The sequence below is a fragment of the Chelonia mydas genome, chromosome 6 (assembly GCF_015237465.2).
Source record: "Chelonia mydas isolate rCheMyd1 chromosome 6, rCheMyd1.pri.v2, whole genome shotgun sequence".
Taxonomy (NCBI): Eukaryota; Metazoa; Chordata; order Testudines; family Cheloniidae; genus Chelonia; species Chelonia mydas.
The window spans coordinates 59,090,974-59,112,154 of NC_051246.2; the positions used below are offsets into that span (position 1 = coordinate 59,090,974).

Genomic DNA, 21,181 nt, shown 5'->3' on the forward strand with positions numbered 1-21,181 from the left:
TCCCAGATGGATGAGGAAAAGCTTCTCTTTCTTCTGTAGAGCTGAGGTCTAGACTCTGTCATCTACTGGGAGGGGGAGGGGGTGTTGGGTGGCCTCTGTTGAAGACTGGATAGACTAGGGCATCCAGAAGAGAAAATGAACAAACACCAAACAGTTTGGTGTACAGTAAAGTATGTAGCATAGTCAAGCAACTTCTGGACATGCTGGAGACCCAGGTCAAGCTAAGAAATCTGATGTCCCAGAGAAACCTGTAAACTAAGCCTATGCCTGCTGTGAGGGAAGTGAGCCTTGGTATACAGAGAGATACTATGGCATCCCTACAATACCCTGTTAGGGTCTTGGGGGAAAGGAGCTGGGAGGATTCTAGTGATAATAGCCAACAGTGGGAAGGCAATAGAGTGCACAGGGTTTCAAGAAAGAAGTGAGATGTAAGCCATTGTAGTAAAACATAACTTTTTAAGATACTCAGTGTGTTGTTATGGACATTTATAACATAATCCTCACACTACCGAGCAAGGTGGACAGAGCGGTTGCCCTTAAAAGGGCAATGTTTAGTATCAGTTCCTGCACTGTTACATCTCAGACACCTGAGTTTCTCTGCTATCTCAAGATTCCACTCTGCACTAACTTTTAATGGTGAAGCTATTAAGTATGATGCCCATTTTAGAGATTGGGAAATGGGGGCAGCGTGGTCCAGAGACATGCCTAAGGCCACCCAGAAAGTGACTGTCAGGGTTTCTGATACTCCCATCCACTTTCAGTCCCCCTAGAGTATGCCACTGCATGGAGAGCTCTTACTATTGGTCTCACCATGTCCCACATACAGAATGGTGAAGGGGAAACCATCATTTTCTAGTCAGGGTTGTGAAGCTAAGATCCATATGTGGAAAAACCATGGGCCTATAGAACATGGAACTCTGCTTTTCTTTGGGATGTAGATGCAGCAAGAGCACCTCTGGAGAAATGGAAGGTTTTGTCAGTGAAACTCAAGAGCAACCTGCAAACAAATAGGCTGCCCAAGGATCTTGTAGCATAGAGGAATCCAACGATTGCAAGATGACTGGACAAAGTCATTTCACCGTGTGTATTTTTTGCTGCTTTGTGAAGTATTTTGCTTTCATCTGATATGACCATCTCCTCCTTTCTTTCCACATCAAACAGAAAATGTGCTTATTCAGCTGTCATTTGATTGGAACCTAGTACTTTCTGGCTGGTGGTAAGGCACAGGATTCTGCTGTCAGTTATGCCAGTGTTAATCAGGAGCCACCCCGTTACTTTCAGTGGCATGACTCCAGATTAGTGTAACAGAGTGTAGAGTTTGGCCTAGGTTATTTTTCCCTTCTTCCCCATCCTCACTGTAACCACTGTGGGTCAGATATTCTGCACACTCACCCTGGTTGCTATTATGTATTTTCAAATACATCCATTAATAAAGGTTTGTAATCCCCATCCTCAACCCTGAAAACAGGAAGTGAGGACATTTTGTCTAGTGAGGAAAATATTTCTGGAAAATTGGGTGATTTGGATTCACTTTTGTTTGCAGAGAAACTCAGTGCATTAATTATACATCAAACTGGAACAGAAACATGCAGTAGTAATATGTCTGTGGGGGATTCTGCAGAGAACTGCTGGAACCCAGGCCATGCTGATTTTCCTAACTTATAAATTACAGGATCAGTTTCAGAGCTGTCTGCCAATCAGAACTGCACTCCTGAAGAGTTCTTTGTAGAGTCACAATGGATACAGCAGAAGTGGCCAAAGAAGAACCTGAGCAGGGCAAAACTGCCTCCTATGAAGTCCTTCAGTCTGGCCTGCAGACATGCTCTTCTTTAATATAAAACTGAAGCCTTCAGGTCTCAGGATGCAACAGTGGTACTCTGATCAAGGTGGACCAGTTCACACATGACTTGCCTTCTGGGTGCCATACCTCCTTATTAAATAAAAGAATAACTACAATCTGCTCCATTTTATGACAGTGAGGTTTAGCCCTCCAGCTCCTGCCAAGTTTCCTTAGGCGGACAAAGATTGGTCACTCCCTGATTTTATGGATGACTGTGCTGTTTCTCTGGTGCTTTCATCTATTTCACTGCCTCTGAGTCTTTTTTTTCTTTTTACTGTAGGGAATTCTGACTTGTAGTAAAACTATAGTCTGTCTAGACTCTGCATTACTTAGCAAGGCGGAGGTGAAACAAATACAACCACTGTAAGATGATGATACAGTAATTTTCTGGCCCTTCTAATAACTCTAAATGCATTCTAAAAAGGATTCAATTTATTAGCATCATTTGTTACTATGTATAAATTCCTGGAGATAAATCAGAGATTGACTGGTTGAAAGATAATGAAATGGTGCAGTATGCACAGATTAGGCAGAGATCTGAAGTAGCCATGTTCTTGCCCATAAAACTGAACCTGTTGTTTGGAGTCCATACATGGCAGATGTAGCATCTTGATGTTAAACAGTCACTACAGCACATCTTGTGACATCGGCTCAGACAGTCACTTACTCAGGAATCTAAACTGGTGAGACAAACTGGTGAGTTTGGATTTGCTAAACATCAGACTACATTGAGTTTATGTTCAGTGCCTTGTGTAAAGGCTAGTGTCTAACTGACCACACCCAGGTCCCTTTAATGTGTCCCAAGTTGAGTGTTCAAAATCACTAGTTACTTTTGAAAGTCTTGGCCCTGGATTCTATTCCTGGCTCTGCCGCAGACATTCTGAGTGACCTTAGGCAACTCACTTTAGGGTCAGACTTTCTCAGAGATTTGGGCACATTTTAACTTTGATTTAGGTGCCTAAATAACTTTGAAAATCTGACCCTTAGTCTCTGGCCTCAGTTCCTTAGCTGTAAAATAAGGATAATGCTTCTTTCTCCCACCCTTTGTCTGCTTTGTCTATTGAGATTATAAACTCTTCTGAACAGGGACTATCTTTTGGGACTTTTCTATACAGGAAAATTTTACCATTTTTGACGGGATAGTTAAACTGCAGTAGTTATACTGCAGTAATTCCCCATGTGGGCACTCTTATTTCAGAATGAATGACTTTTTTTGATTTATCTTACCCCCCTTCCAAAGCATCATAAGATACACACTAAAAAAGGCACTCTAATTCTGAAATAAGTGTGTCCACCCAGGGAGTTATACTGATATAACTGTATTGGTTTAAATTTAGACTTTAGCTTATATCAGTACAGGTTTCCCATGTTTGGGTAACAGACCGATCTTTCTACTTATTGATCACTGGTGAAACTTGATCAGAAAGAGAGAGAGAATCTCTTGGCAACTACATCCAGATACCTGCATTTTGAAACCTTTCCTGCACAGTACTATTTCTGATAGCAGAACTTGCTAATGTCTGGCTTCTCATTCAAAAGAGCAGCATAGATTTAGGTTTTCTGTAATTTTGTGTTTATCTCTTAAGTACTTATATGGTCCGATTTCCATAATATCTGAGTGCCTTACACCTTTCAGTGCATTTATTTTTACAACCCCTGCATCCTTATTTTACAGATGAGAAATTGAGGTCCAGAGAGTGACTGCCTGTGGTCACACTGGAAGCCTCTGGCGGAGAAGGGAATTTAACCTGAGTCTCCCAAGACCCACACTATCACCTGAAACACTGAACCATCCCTCCTCATTTTTAACAGCAATTGAATCAAAATCTGTTTCCAGAAATGGTTCCCAACTTACAGACACATAAAAAGCCAAATCCTGCAGTCCTCTTCCCATCTTCATGAAAGCAGAAATCCCATTGACCTCAGTGAGCTTTTTAAGCTGTATCATCATTTTCAAGGTGAAAATTTTGACAGTCTTCACTACTGGTGATGTCCTAGATGCAGACTTTCACTAGTATCAGTGCATGGCTCTCAGAACATTCACCCATGTCCATTGCAGGGATAGAATCCTAACCAAAGTTTCACAGCAGACATAACCCTTCCTAAACTCATGCTTCCCCCTCAGTGATGCTGGCATAGCTGCTTGCTTGTGGGGGCTGCAGAGGCACATGCTGGTTTGTTGCTGTAAGGTTGCATGACGATTTATTAAAGGCAATTTTAACATGCCCATCCCCACAGTAGGGGTTGCTGGGTTGCTAATGCCAATAAACCACAGGAACTAAACTCTTTAAAAATATTTTAAAAAATTAGGCTTTGATCCAGTGAGGTGCAGAGCAACCACGATTCCCTGTGACTCAGGATCAGGCCTGAAGGGATTAAGCTGCAGAAGTGCTGAGCACTCACAACTTCCTTTGAAGTCAGTGGGAACTGTATGTGCTCAGTACCTCTGCAGATCAGCTCCTGGGAACGTGCAGTTTGAGTGGTGATGCACAGATGCCAGAATCTCTCTGAGGGCTTCTTGGTGTCTGAGAAGAACCACACGAGTTTAATAAGATCTTCATGTAGTTGTTTGTTAATTAAATCCAAGCTGCTGCACATGTTCTTTCTGACAGGAGGTGCCATGCATTTCTGGAACCATGGGACTCTGTTTTTCCTGAGTGAGTTTGAGCCCTCCAGCCTGGCAGCTCCTGGGAGCCTTTTATAAAGGTATTAAAGAGCAGAAAACTTGGTGGTTGCCTCAAGCTGAGGAGGAAATGCTGTACTTGAAGGATTAATCTCAGTGCAATGAATTTTAAAGACTTCTTGTTATACATGTTGTAGAAAGCTATCAAAATGCTTATGGTTCTGCTGTCTTACCTCCAGTAGACTTTTATTTAACCCTTTCAATATTAGGAATATTTGTAAGAGGGGTGTGTGTGGGGGCGGGGGGGGGGGGCTTAGTTTAATTGCACAAAGGTAGTCCAGTGAATTACCAAAAAGTAAGTTTTACAGCACTTGAGACAGATTCTCCACTTGCACCAGTTTTAAACGAGTGCAACTCTATTGTCTTCAGTGGAGTTTCTCCTGATTACATCGGTTTAAGGGAGAGAAGAATCAGGCCCAAAGTTAGCAGCTTGGAGAATTTTATGGCTTAATGATGACATAGACATGACCTTCTGGACAACAGAGCTGTCCTGACCTGTATGAACTCTATGACGTTTGGTTTGCAATGTGGTTTATGAACTGAGCCCTGCTGTTTGGTTCACAGGGGTTAGATTTGGATTAATCTCCAATCAAACCTGCGGAGAGGTGTGAGTTTGAATTTGGACATCTGAGGGAAATCTCTCAGCCACTGCTCCAGGATCCTCTCTTCTTATTTTTGATGCCTTCAGCTGGCTCATTTCAAGGGGAGAAAGCTTACCCATTTAACTCGTATTTGCTGAGCTAACAACTGTGGACGGGGGGTTGTGAATGAATCACACCTTGAACATGTTTATGAGCGTTTGAGTTTTTAGGTAGATAGGATGCCTGTTGATTCACATTTTAATATAAAATAGCATCTTGTATGTGTTGGAGAGCTTCTCTTAAACCAGGGCTGCCCAACCTAGGCCCCACCAGAGCATTTCATAAGCCTGCTTCAACACACTATACTAATGGCCGATTCATTAATGTTTTGTCATCATGTTTGTCTCATTTTAGTTTACACAAGTGTGTAAATAGACGATACATAGAAACAACCTATCTAAGTATATATGAAACAAGCTGAACTTAAAATATAAATCAATACAGGTGACTTTAAATCTTATTAAAATATGCGGAATCTGTTTGGCTCATACAAGGTTGTGCTTAGGTTTATATGACCCTCCTGTGCAATAAGATTGGGCATCACTCTCTTAAACTATAATAGAGTGAGCACTCCAGTTTCTTGAACGTACAGCAGACCTCTGCACATCCCCAAACCTCCATTGTCTGAAATGGCTACACATAAGTATGTAATTTCCTGACCAGCATTTGCAGCCCCCATTTTGTCGTAAAACCTGCTCAAATGAGTTTGGTTCCCACTGGCTCTGGAGGTGTGAAAGTATCTCTGTCAAGAAGGTAAACCAAGTAACAGAATAAATATCTACTGAAACCAATGACACTCCCTAACATACCTCCCTGCAACATATCCTCTCTGTAATGTATGTAAATGCCAGTGGATGGACATCAACTAAAATATAGAAAATTAGCCTCCCAGGAGGGAACTTTTGGACAGTTTCTTTTGGGGTTTTGGTTCTGTTTTTGACACATCTGTGTAACTCTTTACAGATCCTGTGAAATTGTGGTTTGGAGCCAGATAAATATTTGGATCACTTTGGAAGTATAAATAACAGAGATTGTGAGTGACAGTAAACCGTTGAGATTGTGTCATTCCATTAACCCTCCATGAAATCGGCTGGAACAATGGATCTGTCTGTATATACCTTTAATCATGCTTCACAAGGCAATTTCAGCCCTCCGCGGGGATTGAATGGTGAATTCAGAATCACCAAGCTCCTCAGGGTTACATTCACCATTAAGTCTTTCACTTTTAGGTTTCAATAGACTTTGTACTAGAAATTTTTTTTTGTAAAGCTAGTTTGCCATTAAATGTTAGCTTTATACCAACTTCCTTTGTGACTCCTCACTTCAGAGCAGCAACATGGTTTCAGCTACAGTACTACTCTTCTCCCTACTCTATGCCAGGCTAATAGGACTGCTAGTTCACTCCACTTTGGTGTAGGCATGGGGGTGATGGCGGGTGGGAGGAGGAATGCAGCAAAGATTATTATTTCTTCTTATTATTTTTAGGTAGCACAGGGTAGTATAGCAATCAGCAATGGGAAGAAACCAAGCAAAGACAAACAGACTGAATATCAGTGAGATTCTGTGAAAATTGAACAATAGTTATTTCCCCTCTATGCCTTCATTTCCTCCCCTCCCCGCCCCCCTCCCCCCCCCCCAAAAAAAGTTGGAGATACTGTTTCATTTGGGACATTTTAAAACAGAAGTGGACAGGACACTGAAGAACAGGCTTTAGGAATAAATCCTGCTTTGTCTGGGATTGAGGGATGGGGAAGCCCTAAATGATACAAGATCAGGATGCTTTGAGCACAGGACTGAGAATCAGAAACTCATGAAAGCCACTTGCACTATTGACACTCATTTCCTGTGTGGTCTTGGGCAAATCATTGAATTTAATTACATTTTCAATGAAAAACTATTAGCCCAGATGGAGGGGAACCAATAGACTTAATGTGTCAGTGAAACTGGGCTAGTAAATTTCACTTTTATTTATAGTCGGTTTTCCTTGGGTTACACTTTCTAATTCTTGCACTTAGCAGGATGGTAACAATGGATGGATTTAGATACTGTAGAGGAAGGTTATCATTTTCATAATAAACCATTTCCCTCTGAAATTTTCACATTTCATGGGAACATCTGCAGTTGAGATGCTTTGTAAAAGCTTGGGGTATGTTCTGTTTCATATATGGTGTCGTCTTTGATTTGAAAATGATACACATCTACACATAAATACCAAACCTATCATGGACAAGCAACAGTTGTGACCCCAATATCCTAGATTGTAATGCCATTTCCCTTTCAGATACCTGAACCTCAATAACTACATAGCAATCTACTCTGGCTGTGTGTGTGTGTGTGTGTGTATAATATATATATGCGGGGGGGGAGTAGGTTAAGAAAGGAGGAGGTTATAGAGTGTGTGTGGGGCAAGGGAAAGAATGGTTTAGGGATGAGCATATGGACATGACACCGCACCCTCTACTTTTGTGGTTAACTGGCCAGTTGATCTCTGCAGAGATCAAATATTAAACACAAAAGAAAAAATGTAAACATTTCTGAGGAAACCTTGTCTTGGAGCTGGGCTCTGAGGTGGGCCTGGGAAGCATCATTACTAAGCTGATGAGAGAGTTGGAGATGTGCATATGTGTTCTAGTAACCGTGATTAGTAGATGGGCTGACTGGCACAACATTTCCCTGTGAGAGAGCAGTGCAGGTGTTGAGATGGAGCATAGACTTGCTCTGATAGCTTCATTAAGAGCTGTCCTTGGGAGGTGACTCAATTCAGAGCGGAACGGGAATGCTACTGGCTGCTTCATTACTGTTATTTTTAATTGCATAGGTAATTTGAAAATCCCAGCCTCTTTTTGTATGGATGGAATGTTTGAAACACACCATTGCTGTTGGTCAGGGACTACAGATCATGCATCCTACAGCTGTCAGCCTGGTGCATGTGTATGAATCTGCACCTACAAGGCGAAATAGAGGAACCTGTACCTTATATTACCTTTATAGGATATACTAAACTGCAAACTGTGTCCAGCCTATCACAGTGCTCCCTTGGATGAACATTGTTGCACCTGATACTATGCGCAGCTTGGGCGGGGGGGGGGGGGGGGGGGGGAGGAATGATCTCTAAGGGGGAGGAGAGAGAGAAATGGAGGTTTGAAATATCCCCCCCCGCCCTTGCTCTCTCTCTGTTTGAGTGTAACAAGGTGCTTTATGGCTGGGTGGCTGGTCTCCACCTTTTCAAAGTTAATGGGGCATAACAGGGAAGCAAAATAAAAGATAATTCTCCCCCCCCATAAAATACGTGACAAAAGCTCTTCTTTTGTTTTGTGTTGTGACTTGCATGATTTGGAATGAGGTTGGCGGGTCTCAGCCTGTCTACTGTTGGGCAGATGTCCGTATCTCACAGATCCACCCCTGTGGCTGGCACTAACTTCCCTCATTGGCAGTCTCCGTGGAGAAACCAGGGACTGAATGGACCTAGCAAACTGATCTCTTCTCAGTTTGGAGGGTGTCCCTCCAGTTCAGAGCTGTAAGTAAATTGACAGCATATTCTGTGGTGGAAGCCTGAATTTGACATGCTTCCCTTGACATGTCCTGGGGGTGACCAGAGGACTTCATGGAAGCACCTCTTACCTGCAGTGAATTCTGTACATAAGAAAAGGAAGGTCTGTGATTCTATTCCAAGGTTCCCAGGGTGAGTTTTATGTGGATTGCAAATTGCCCCATTTGAATTCAGACCAAAGAGTGATCTGTCCCCAGTTTCAGTTCCTTGAGCACTTCTCCTTGACAGAGACCTTTCCCAGGCACTCTAGAATTCACCTGATGATCCCAGTTCATTTCTGTGTAGTGCTAGTGACTTTACTGGAGTTACACTGGGGATGAATTTAGCCCTTTGTGCCTCTATGCATCTTAGATATCACCTAGAGGCAGTTAAACATGTCTTGGCAGCCACAGTGGGTTATTGAAGTGAAATGATGGGCAAACTATTTGTTGGAAGGGGCAGTGACTGAGGCTGGCCTTGGTTCTATTTTAAAAACCCACAGAGCGCTCAGTAGTGTGTTCTACCTAGTAACTGTTGCCCTCACAGGACTGTGGCAGCACACCCTGTGCTAGGAATCGCAGGTGCTGCTCCGTTCCTGGGGGCAGCTGTGGGAGCTTGCAGTGTTCTGAAGAGACTACCCATGGCAGACAGTCGGAGAGGAGGGAAGATGAAAGCAATATCTCCCCTGAGCACCCACTCACCCCAAATACTGATCTGTATAAGTGAAAACTACGGTGGTGACAGGAGTCACTTTGACGTTGGTCCCAGGGAGTCATTGCCTGAGCAGGAATGAAATGATGGATCTGACGCTGGCAGTCCTGCTTACTGCGTTATTGGGACAGATGAGAGAGTAATGTGTCATTGTACTTGTTGGTCTGCCTAATCCTGCTCCTTACCTTCAAAACAGGGCTGAAATTAACAGGAAAGAACTACGAGAGGCTTTTTCGCCTGGAACCTTGCATAGGTGCTGGAACTACGGTGCTACAGCACTCCCTGGTTTGAAGTGATTTCCATTCTATACAGGGATTACAGTTTGGTTCAAAATGTCTCTCAGCACCCCCACTATACAAATTGTTCCAGCCCCCCTGGAACCTTGCTCATTTGTGTTCCATCCTTCAAATCATCCATGCCCGTATTGCGGCTGCTACAACTTGGTCCCAGCCTCCTTGCCGTCCCCCTCTCTCCCTTGCTGGGATGTTCGAGCAAACACGGCCAGGATTTATTTCTTGCATGTATGAGGGGTTTAGCATTTGGCATTTTTGACATGGATCACTGCATACAGCAGGATGCGGGTGCAGATAAATTCATATACAGTCGGCTTGCCCTGCACAATGATTTGGTTAAATGGGAATTGAGATTAATACTGGATTTAAGTTTCTCATAGTTGGCTGGTAATAACCTAATCTCCTCTAGGGCTGCAGGCAGGCAGGCAGCATTTCACTCAAGGCAGTTGTGTTTGCAAAACCTGAAAGAAATTGAATTTTGATACTGAGAGGGCTTCAACCAGAGCCTTTTAAAATACAGTATATGCACTTTCCATTGCTATCTCAAATGCAGCCTTTTAATTTCTATATTGTGTGACATTCACCTAGGTTCTCAGGTCTGATGGATGTTTGACAGTAATATTTCTCGTTTTGTTCCCTAAGAGCTTAGCACCTTAGATCTGTTTTATAAATGTATAAATTACATTCTGGAAGTTGATAAAGTGAAATCTTTTTAGACAGATGGAGAAAAATGTTTGCACAGGGCAGTGAGTGCTCTTCAATTTAAAGAGAGTTTAGGTTCCTGAAACCTCTTTAGGTGGCTCAGGAGATTGCTAATGGGATCTGTGGAGCATTTCGTGACTGTATTGTCAGTTCTAGTCCCATCTGGCTTGGTTGTTACTGTGTGATAGGGAGAGATGGTTTGGTCTATGCACTTTCCAGAACCAAACAGCACAATTGACATGAAGGCCCAAATTTTGAAGGCGTGTGTGCGTGCCTGCAGTTTTTGCATTTGCAATTAACTGAAACTGCAGTCCTTCCCCTTGACATCTGTGTATCTGGTTTGCATTTTCATTCAGATTTTTAGCCATCTAAATAGTAAGATTTGCACCTGCAATTAATTGTGGGGGGCGAAAAAGTGAGTATAATTTTGCAGGCTTAAAATTGCATCTGCAAAAAGGGCGGCTGGGCTGAGGTTTGCCTGAAAGTCCATTCTAAATTTCTCTTGTTTCAGAGGAACCTGACTGACCTGGCCTGAGCCTAGGAGAGTACCTGGCAAAGAATAGCTCCCTGCCCTCCACACCAGCACGAAGGGGGTAAAAGAGGAAAAGATGAGAACCAATAGCTCCTTGCAGCTTCCTGATTCTCTTCCCCAGCCCTGGTACAGGTTAGAACAGTCTGAGAGCTGCTCTAACTCGCACTAGCTAGCAAAGGTGCACTAGCTGCCACCCTCCAGCTGCTTCCCTTCCCCGCTCAGCCAAGGATTACAAATGAGCCACAGAGCCTGAATAGAACTGAGGCACATTGCCAGGGAATGGTGTGGGGAAAGCTTGCCCTGCCTGTGTTCTTGCAATAACAACTCTGAGAATAAACGGAGGACTTGTTTGCAGAGCTGTCTGTATACCTTTGGGCAGAACTAAATCCATTCCATATTTTTTATTTTATTTAAATTCGCGCCCTAATATTCTGAATCTCTCCCTCTGTTGTCTTTCAGCATCCGTTCCCTTGTTTGTTCTCCTTGCTAAGGTTGCTTTCCCTCTCCCTTTGCCTGCTAATGCAAAAACCTGTTATCAAATCATCATAATAATCCTCTTAAAACAGATACGCTTCAAAGCATTTACTGTCATCGTCTCCTAGGCTCCTATTACCATAAAGCATGAGGCCTTCTCTGAGGTTTGACGTCCCCTGCATAACTTAAGTTTACTCTGCCAGCTCTCTCTGTGGATTTGAAAGCACAGAGACAGATTGAAATTCTGACTTCCCAAGGCTCAGAGTTCATATGATGACTTGATTAAGATTTGAAAAGCAGCCTCTTTATTTCATCCATTATTTCTGTCTCTTTCTCCCACTCTTTGTTCACGGGGAATGGGAAAGTGTCAGAAATGCCCAAACAAATGGGATTCAGGTCTATTCAACAGAGCTGCAGCTCCATGAGTCCCACGCCTGGGAAGTTTGTTGGTTTGAAAACAGGATAATGGGAAAGATCCTATTTTAGTGCCTTGTAAAAAGATCAGAGGCTAATTTAATTCTTTATTTTTTCACTCCTTTTATTCACTTTCTTCTCCTTCACAGAGTATAATGGTTAGGAGAACTGGATAGAGAAGAAACCTGGAAGAACTTGGCACCTGGCAGTGACGGGAGGGAGAGAGAGATCTATGCAAACTGTACCAGCAGAAGGAGGTGTGTTTGGGGATAAGTAAGAGGATCTGGTCTTGTTTGGTTAAGAGTCTTTAGGCCCCAGCAGGGGCCATGCAGCCCAGTTTATAGGTGCACAGCCTCTCTGTGTTACCTGTTGCTTTCTTTGTTCTCTCAGCTGATAGGATATTTTTTGTCATGGGTAGAGGACTGGGCTAGAGCTGGCAAAGGTTTCTGTGAACCAGACTGAGTGATGACACAATGCCACTTGGGAATGGGGCCTAGTGTATTTGGAGTCATAGAGAGGTTGGTGGAATTCCATGATTTCCACACATCTGAAACTCCAAGGGGTTCAGACATCACCAGTATCTCTCTGACTAAGACAGGGAGCATCTAAACTCCTTTGAACAGAATTTGAGATGTTAGACTTAATTGGTTTTATAAATAACTATGGAAGGGCCCATGATTCTTTGTAGACATTGTATGTGTTACATGCATAAATTCTCTTGGTTGTAGCAGTGGAATGTTTCCACCCCAGATGTGACTCAGCCCAGCAAAGGGCCATGAGCCATGTGGCTCTGTAGTGGGTATCCATTAGGGGGGAAAGTGGCATACTCCATACACTAATGAAGGGCTGAACCCCACCATCTTCATTCAGACCAAACCCGCAATTTAGTCAGTGGACAAGGATGGTAGGGCTTGGCCCAACTATTGGCATTAAAATGTATTTTTCTATAAAGTCTTTCATGCTCAAGGTGTTTCTTGCATGGAAAACAGTTTGTGGCAGACATTGACACGTTTTTGAAACCTGCTATCTAATGCTACACCTTCTTGTGTGTGTCCCCACCCCCGTATTAGGTGGGGGACACTGAAAATTTCCCACCATTGCTACCCTGATTCAGCTCCATGTACCATGGTAGCTCTCATGTAGATAGGCCATCAGCATTTCAAGAAGCATGACGTCAATTTCTGCTCAGAACTGGTCTAACTGACACAGTGTTTAAAGTGCCAGCAGCCTTGTCTACACTAGGGCTCTGTAACTGTGCCAACCACCTCCTGTGTGCTCCTTGGTGGCCATACTGCAGGCAGCCTGCCTCAGTTTCCCCTTTGGACTGTTCAATAAACTCAGACCCCACATTTGTCTATTCCCACCCCTTCTCAGGTTGTGCCTTACTAAATTAACAAATATTCAAAATAAAGTTCTCAAGTCTATCCAAAAATCCACACAAAACAAAGATTTCTCTTCCTCCTTCCTCCCAGGCCTTCCTGCCTGGGGCCTTTTCTGCTTTGGCAGGCCACTCCCGGACCCTAGCTGGCTTGAGTCTCAGTCCTGACTCCCGGGACTCTCTGCTAGAGCCTACTCATTCCTAGCAGTCTAGGATCCCTGAGCATCCCCTCTTTCATTGTAGCCTCCTGCTACTCTTTACAGGAGAGTCACCCTGATCTCTCCCAGGTGTGGCTCATTTTGTAATCAGGGGTGGCTAGCCCCAGCACTCCAGGCCTTCAGGGGTGACCCACCTAATTACAGGCCCACGGCAGTGGGAAAATTTTTCAAAATTTCCCTAGTGTAGACATGACTACGAAGTCATTGTACAAACAGGAGGCTGTGCTATACTGTGCTCTGACCAGTTTAGTGCTTTATGTACATTAGTGTGGTGGGATGATCTATAACTAGTAGATCTGGTTGTGGGTGTTGGATGTCCGGTCGGCTGCTCCTTTATCACTCCCGATAAGCGGGTGTGTGATCTGAAGCAGAGCCATTGGCCAAAACCCAAAGCAGGCAGGAGTCCTGGGTGTATAGTTTGGGGGAAGCTCAGTTTCTTTCCTGATAACTCTCTGCCTCTTACGGCAGTACACTGCACACCCTGCCTAAGCCATAATCATAATCCTTTTTGCAGCAGGCGCCTCTATCCCCACGGGAAGCATTAGCAATATCACAAAGTACGGAGACTTCATTGTTCCCCTAATCTGGAAAGGGAGCCAAGACAAGACAGAGGAAACTTTAACCTGTTCAGTGCCTCTGTGTATGAGTGATCTTCACTGGGTGGGGAAATTGGGAAGTCTCTTTGCTGAAGATAAACCAGAAATACTGTCCCCTACCAAGTACTAACCTCACAGATTTATATTGCTCTGTGGAATTCATTAGAGGGCATGTCTTTGAACTTGCCTCCATCAGACATGCCCTATTACCATATTTGGGAGAAATAAGCCTTTTCAAGGGAAACTAGAACTTCCTAGCAGCTGCCTAAAAGGTAGCAGAGTTAGGAAATGAAGCACTTCTTGCCAGGGCAGGGGTAATGGCAACTTTGTTACTATTTATGGACCAAGCAGGTGCTTGATGTGGTGCAAAGGAAGACCTGCCCCAAGGTCTGAGTAAATAGAAAGAAAACCCAAACCAAAGAAGAGCTGAAGTTGAAGGGAAGCTGGCAACTTGGGCACTGAGATAAGGAGTCAGCTCCAGGCAGAAGGGGAAACAGAGAAGAAGGCGCACATATTTTTAAATAAAAATTGTTTGAATTCTGACTAGCATTTCTGTGACATGAGTCATGCCCCTTGCTGAACAGTGATGCCTTTTATAACCCTGGGAATGAGAGTCCAGTGTAAAACTGCAAACCACGTTCCAACCTGCTGTATATAGGGGGAAAATCAGCTCTGCATGGAGGCCCAGCACAAAGCCTGTGTGCCAGTTAAGCCCCACTGGGGCCATAAGTGGGTAGTAAGTGGCACATAAGCCTCCTCATGCGTTCCCTCTGTCTAGGGGTGAAGCTTACACATAATGGACAAGTTAGGTTTCCCATTCTCCCTCTGTACCAGCTCTTCTCTCAAATCTTCCTCATCCCCTATTTGCTTCTGCAGTGACTCTCACATTCTGTCTCCTGCTTGCAAAAGCCTGGCTCATTCTGTGCAGGTCTGTGCCTAGGGAAGAATCCTAGCCCCTAGCGCTGAGGTTAATGATCTCAGTAAGTGAACTCTCTGTGTGAGAACTCGTCTGTGAAAGTTTGCAGCCGCCTCTCTAATTAAAAAAAAATCTCATAAATAGCATGAGATAGGGATCTAGAGGGTTTGCTTTTTATTTCTGTCAAAACTCCCTGGAGATTTTTTAGGTAGGAAATGTAGCTCTCAAAGCTGAGATTTCTTTTAGACTTCAAAGGCCATCAGTTGAGGGCTTCTTAGAAATGCCACATCTGTTTAAACTATACTTGGGGGAGGAGGCATTTCCCCCCCTCAAAAGTGCTTCAGAAAACATCTCTGTTAGACAGTGCTTGAGTTTGCTTTAGTGTGTGGCAGACAAGACACAACCTTCAAATGCACCTCAGTAGAGGGAGACGGCAGGAGGCAGAAAGATAAGATAGAAGAGCGGAATGCAAGGGTGCGGGGATGGTTTTGCCACATCCCTAATTGGTTCAGTCATGTTCCTTATTTTGCTGGAGAATTAACAGCAAGCCCTGTAATCTCAGGAGTTTTGAACAAAATTGATTCGGGAGTCAGAGTCGAATGAGCCAACTAAAATTTAAATTTAAAGAGCTTGTCCGCTCTTTGTAAGCTCTCAGTTTGTCAATTTTGTTCCCTACTGATTCACAGAAGGCTTTTTTATAATTAACTCTACTTGTCACTTTGCTTTTCGTTTTCTATGTGCAAATGTGAAAGCTGTGCTTCAGTTTAGCTTCCTGCTACTCTTTTAGGGCCTGATCCAAAGCATATTTGAAGTCTGTGAGTTTTGGATTAGGCCATTAAAATAGTGCAGAAAAAAAGTAATTGCCACGCACCCAGTGCACATAGAGGGGGAATTTCAAAAGTAATTAGCATTGGTCTAACTCTGCTCATATAGTGGAAAATAACCATGACTTCAATGAGAACAGAGCGGGGTGAATTCTGAGTGCTTTTGAAAGTCCTGTCCATAGTTTTTGTGTAGTGCATGTGAACACAATCTCTCACACATACTTCTGCTTTATATAACTGCCTCTTAAAAGCTTGCAAGTACAATTCTTCTTTGAGTGATGGTCCCTATATGGATCCCAAACATGGGTGCACATGCGCACCATGCGCCAGAGCTGGAACCATGCTGTAGCCATGTCTGTTGATCCACACGTGTGTCGTGCATTGTCCTCGTGTCTGCAGCTGAGTCTGTAAGAGGCTGTGCGGGTCGATGCCACTCCAGTTTCCTCTTTCTGTTGCATGGCCAGAGAACCCCTCTTCCGCTGCCTTCTTAACCTCGCTAGGAAAGTTGGTTGTTCATTCTTCCTTCGCGTATATAGTTGTAGATAGTATTTTTCTTGTTTTCATAGTGTATTAATATTGTACTTAGGGTTCCTTTCTTTCCCCACTCGGGATTATGCCCTGGCAAGTTGACTTCAAAACCTGTGCTTCATGCCCACTCTCTTCCTCTATGAGCGATGAGTGCCAACCGTGCCTGTACTGCCTTGGCAAAGCCACTTTGTTGCCTGCTGAACCATTTGCCGTTTGTTCACGCCCCAAACATGGGAAGCCAGGGAACTTTATCTCTGTAAATTCCTAATGGGAGAGGCTGTGCGCAGTTGGATCCAGGACTGTTGGAAGAGCTGGAATGGTGCTCGTCCCTACCAGTGAGTGTCCATCTGTCTTCTTCCCGAGCACTGGATCCGTCGGTACCTCCACAGTCTGACAAATCCCACCATGGGCATAAGGGTGGGTCCCAGGCTGGGACTGCCCCTAAACACAGCATTGCCTCCCTGAGCCAGGTCAGGGAGAGTGAGAAGTCAGGCATCGACCCAGCTGCTCCAGCTCCCAAGAAGTCCTGGACGGAGTACAAGGAGAAGCACCATCACAATCTGCCCTGCCATGCTGACCGCTTTTGCCGCCAACACCATCAATGCTGCTGGGCACCTCTGGTCTGCCATGGGTGGTCCTCCGCATGCTCGGTCACCTGGAGCTGCTGCTGCCTTACCCAAGTTCCCCATTACCTTCAAGTCCCCCAGACACCTCGGTACTATTTTCTCCAATGGATGAACCTCTACTGCTCTTCTCAGAGAGAGATGCGCCTTCCTCCTCAAACTGTTAGTTCCACAATGGCCGAACCCATCCTCTAAGTCCAAGGGCATCTCTGAATCAGACCACTCCTTCTTGCCCTGTCTTGCAGTCTGGATCCCAAGCAAGGTGGCACCAAGGCTCCCTCCCTGTGTGTGGAGGCTGTGCACCTCTGGAACAGGTGTATCAAGCACAGTGTCATGCTCCAGGCTGCATATCTCCTGGTTGCCCGCAACTTCCTTGCAGACACGCTCAACGGGTCCTTCTACGTGAATTACGAGTGGGAACTGCACAATCCCACCCTGCACTCTGTTTTCCTCAGGGGGGCACCCCACACTGGGACCTGTTTGTGACCAGTGAGAACCACAAACTGCCCCTTTATTGCTCCAGGCAGGTTGTAGGGGCAGACTCACAAGGTGATGCTCTTCTTCTCTGGACTGGTGACTTCCACTATGCCTTTCCGCCCATTCCTCTGCTCCTGTAAGTCCTGTGCACGATTCGCCGGGACCGTGTTATGGCCATACTGACCAATATTGGTTCACAGACCACCTCCGCCTCTCCACTCGCTCCCTGCTTTACTTCCACGCACACCTGGATCTCCTCATGCTAGCACAGGGATGATGCCAGCACCCCAGCCCAAGCCCACTCCACCTCATGGCTTGGTATTTGGATGGAGTTTGCATGCTCTACCCCAGTGCGTGATGTCCTCATGAACAGCAGAAGGCCATCGACTAGGGCCTGCTATCAAGCAAAATGGAAACTGTTCACCATCTGGGCTCACTACCACGATTACCCGCTAGACTCCATAACCATTCCTATTCACCTCAACTACCTTCTCCAACTCAAACGGTCAGGCCTTGCCCGCAATTCTATACAGGTCTACCTGGTGGAGCTCAGTGCCTTCGCCCTTCCGATGGATGGTTCCTCTGTCTTCACTCACCCAACCACCATTTGTTTTCTCATAGGTTTGCTCAATGTCTGTTCACTGATGCTCAAACTGACCCCTTCCTGGGACCTTAATGTCATGCTCTGCCCTCACCAAGCCACCCTTCGAACCCCTCATGATGTGCTCTCTCTCCCACCTCTCAGTGAAGATTATCTTCTTGGTCGCCATCACGTTGGCATGATGCATTAGCAAATTTGCAGCCATCATGGCTGACACCCCGCCGCACACATCATCTTCCATAAGGGCCAGGTCTCCTTCCATCTGCACCCCAAATTCATCCCTAAGGTGGTGTCCACGTTCCACCTCAACCAGTGCATCCGCTTCCCAGTCTTCTATCCCAAGCCCCACACCTCTCACAGAGTCAGAACATTGCACGCTCTCAATGTCCACCATGCACTGGCCCTCTACCTCCAATGCACCTGTGCCTTCTGCTCTTCACCCAAGTTCTTTGTTGTCATTGCCGAAAGCTTCAAGGGGAAAGCCCTCTCCTTATAGCACATCTCCAGATGGATTTCCCATTGCATCTATGAATGCTACACACTCTCCAAGATACCTCCACCTCCTGGAGTCACGGTTCACTCCAAGTGGGCACACACTGCCACATCAGCCTGCCTCACGGACGTGCCATGACAGGACATTTGCTGAGCAGCCACGTGGAGCTCTGTCCACACCTTTACCTCTCACTTTTTCCATTGCCCTGGCAGCAGATGAGGCTGTCAGCTGCACCGTCTTATAGATTATAACTTCTCATGAGTTCTCGCACCCACCTTCACACTGATCACTGCTTGCTACTCACCCACGTTTGGAATCCATGTAGGGACCATCATTCAGAGAAGAGGAGGAGGTTATTACATGTAACTGGAGGATCTTCGAGATGTGTGGTTCCTATTTTGGATTCCAATACCTGCCTCCATCCCCACTGCTATGGGCTATGCTGCCTAGTGGTAAGAGGGATACTGAAGCGGCTTCAATCCACACGGCCTCTTATAGCCTCAGCTACAGACACGAGTACAATGCACATATGGGTCAACAGACACTTTTACAGAATTGTTCCAGCTCTGGTGCATGGCACGCATGCACACCCACATTTGGAACCCAAATAGGGACCACACATCTCAAAGAACCTCCAGTTACATGTAAGTTACTTCCTCTTTCTTCATCTGCAAATTTTGGCCTCTTTGCATTTCATATTGAATTATTTCCTTCTGGGTTTCAGTGGAACATGAAATTAGGATGACAGTTCTGTTTACCTCCTGCCTCAATGCAGTGGAATGGTTGAGAAGAATGTGACCCCCTAGAAGTTATTTTCTCTGCTCCTGTTCTGTAACCAGACTCATTATTTACCCTTCCAGGACTGCATTTTTGTGACATTTGGTGTCTCGTGTGTGTGTATACATACCACAGACACACCAGATATTGTAACCACCCCACTCCAGGGTCGAACATAGTATACTTAATCCTGCCTCAGCTCTGGGGGATGGACTAAATGACCTCTTAAGGTCCCTTCCAGCCCTACATTTCTATACTTTTCCAAGCCAAGCCACCTGCTCCTTAAATGACAGAAAGACTTAAGCTTTCAAGTAAATAAGAGAAGCACTCTGGCTTCAGCTCTGCTAATCTGTTTAACCTTCATCAGCATGAATATTTCCTCCTGGCATTGAATAAGCAGGCAATATAATTCTGATGCTAACAAACATTCATTTGGAATGCTGAGAATGGTGCTGATTGACTAAGCCTGAAGGATTGCAGAAATCCCCTGTCTAAATAAATAAATAAACCTCCTGTATGAAGGGTTGTGACTAAGTAAATAACCTTTTGTGAATTCAGATGAGCGAAGCTGGAGTATGGCAGTTGGCCCTCTTGTTGTGCCTGGTTATTTATTTAGTTTTAATAAGAATATTCTTCTCCGCTTAAACAGATGTGTAAGAAACATTTTAAATGTTGATACACAGTGCTGTTACATTACTGTAGGGATAAAATTTAACTCTGACTTCTAGATTAACTGCTAGTGACTATTTTATAGTGTTCAGTGTTACTTATCCTGTTACTTATCCAGACTACTCCCATTTTAGTAGTTTCAAATTTTATTCTCATTGGGCCTGATTTTTAGGGGTGCTTACCAAGTCCGTGTTAGCAGCAGTGTGGGTCTTGTCTCCCTTTAGTGGCTAGACCATATGAGGTTTATGAGTCTGCCATTGCCTTCAAACCAATGGACCTCGCTTTTAGATCCAAAGGTCCTGGATTCAGTCCTCACAAATAATCCAACCAGGGATATCATCACACTGGGCGCACACAGCTTCCAGAAAAGTCAGTTGGAGTCATGGCACTTCTGAAAATCAGGTCATTTGTTTGTTGGTTGATTGGGGCTTACAGGAATACAATCAATTGGGTATCAGCATCCTTTTGGGCTAGGTGCTATACAGACTACTTTAAGAGCAGCTCAGTTCTGGTACTGTATCCCATCATTTTCATATACATTGCACATTTTTAAATAAATTTGAAAGTACAGGTGATCAGCTGAGAGGGTCTCTGTAAGAATGTTACTTTAATATCCTTTGACTTTTTCATGGTCCTTTCATAGAATCATAGAATATCAGGGTTGGAAGGGACCTTAGGAGGTCATCTAGTCCAACCCCCTGCTCAAAGCAGGACCAATCCCCAATTTTTGCCCCAGATCCCTCAATGGCCCCCTCAAGGATTGAACTCACAACCCTGGGTTTAGCAGGCCAATGCTCACACCACTGAGCTATCCCTCCCCCCTGAAAGCGATCAGTGGTATCTTTTGAATGAAACTGCTGGTATGTAGCTTTGCCAGACAGAGCAGAGGTGCTGACTTTCTAATGTGCCGGGGGTGCCTCTCCCAGCTCCACCCCTGTGCAGAGGTGCAAATAATATAAACTTCAAGGAGGGAGAGGAATTACTTAGGATGGCCGTACTGGGAAATAACTTAACCCATTGTTCCTAGTTTAAGGAAAGGAAAATTTAGACTATGCTTCAAGGGAACTTCTTAATGTGTCCATGAGATTGTGGATTAGTCTACTAAGAAAACTGGAGGGAGCTCTATCAGTTGAGACTTTTGAGACTAGACTGCAAAAAGCACTAGAAACTATACAACAGGGGATGGTCCTCCATTGGCAGGGAAATAGACCAGAGATCTCATTCACCATTTCTGACTTCTAAGATGCTGTATAGAAACATAG

The 21,181-nt window shown here is 44.6% G+C and overlaps 1 protein-coding gene across 10 annotated transcripts in view; it reads left to right on the top strand.

Annotated features, from left to right (window-relative positions):
* The window catches only part of TSPAN18 (tetraspanin 18), a 173,421-nt gene that overhangs the window by 16,861 nt on the left and 135,379 nt on the right, over positions 1 to 21,181 (top strand). For 3 of the 10 annotated variants that reach the window (XM_043548765.1, XM_043548762.1, XM_037900100.2), the window contains exon 2: positions 11,969 to 12,076. The exons of 6 other annotated variants lie outside the window; for them this stretch is intronic. The gene's annotated coding sequence lies outside the window, so the exon portion shown is untranslated. Of the gene's footprint in view, positions 1 to 10,973; positions 10,993 to 11,968; positions 12,077 to 21,181 lie in introns of those variants that run through there. One more of the 10 variants, XM_043548767.1, reaches the window with a different exon arrangement.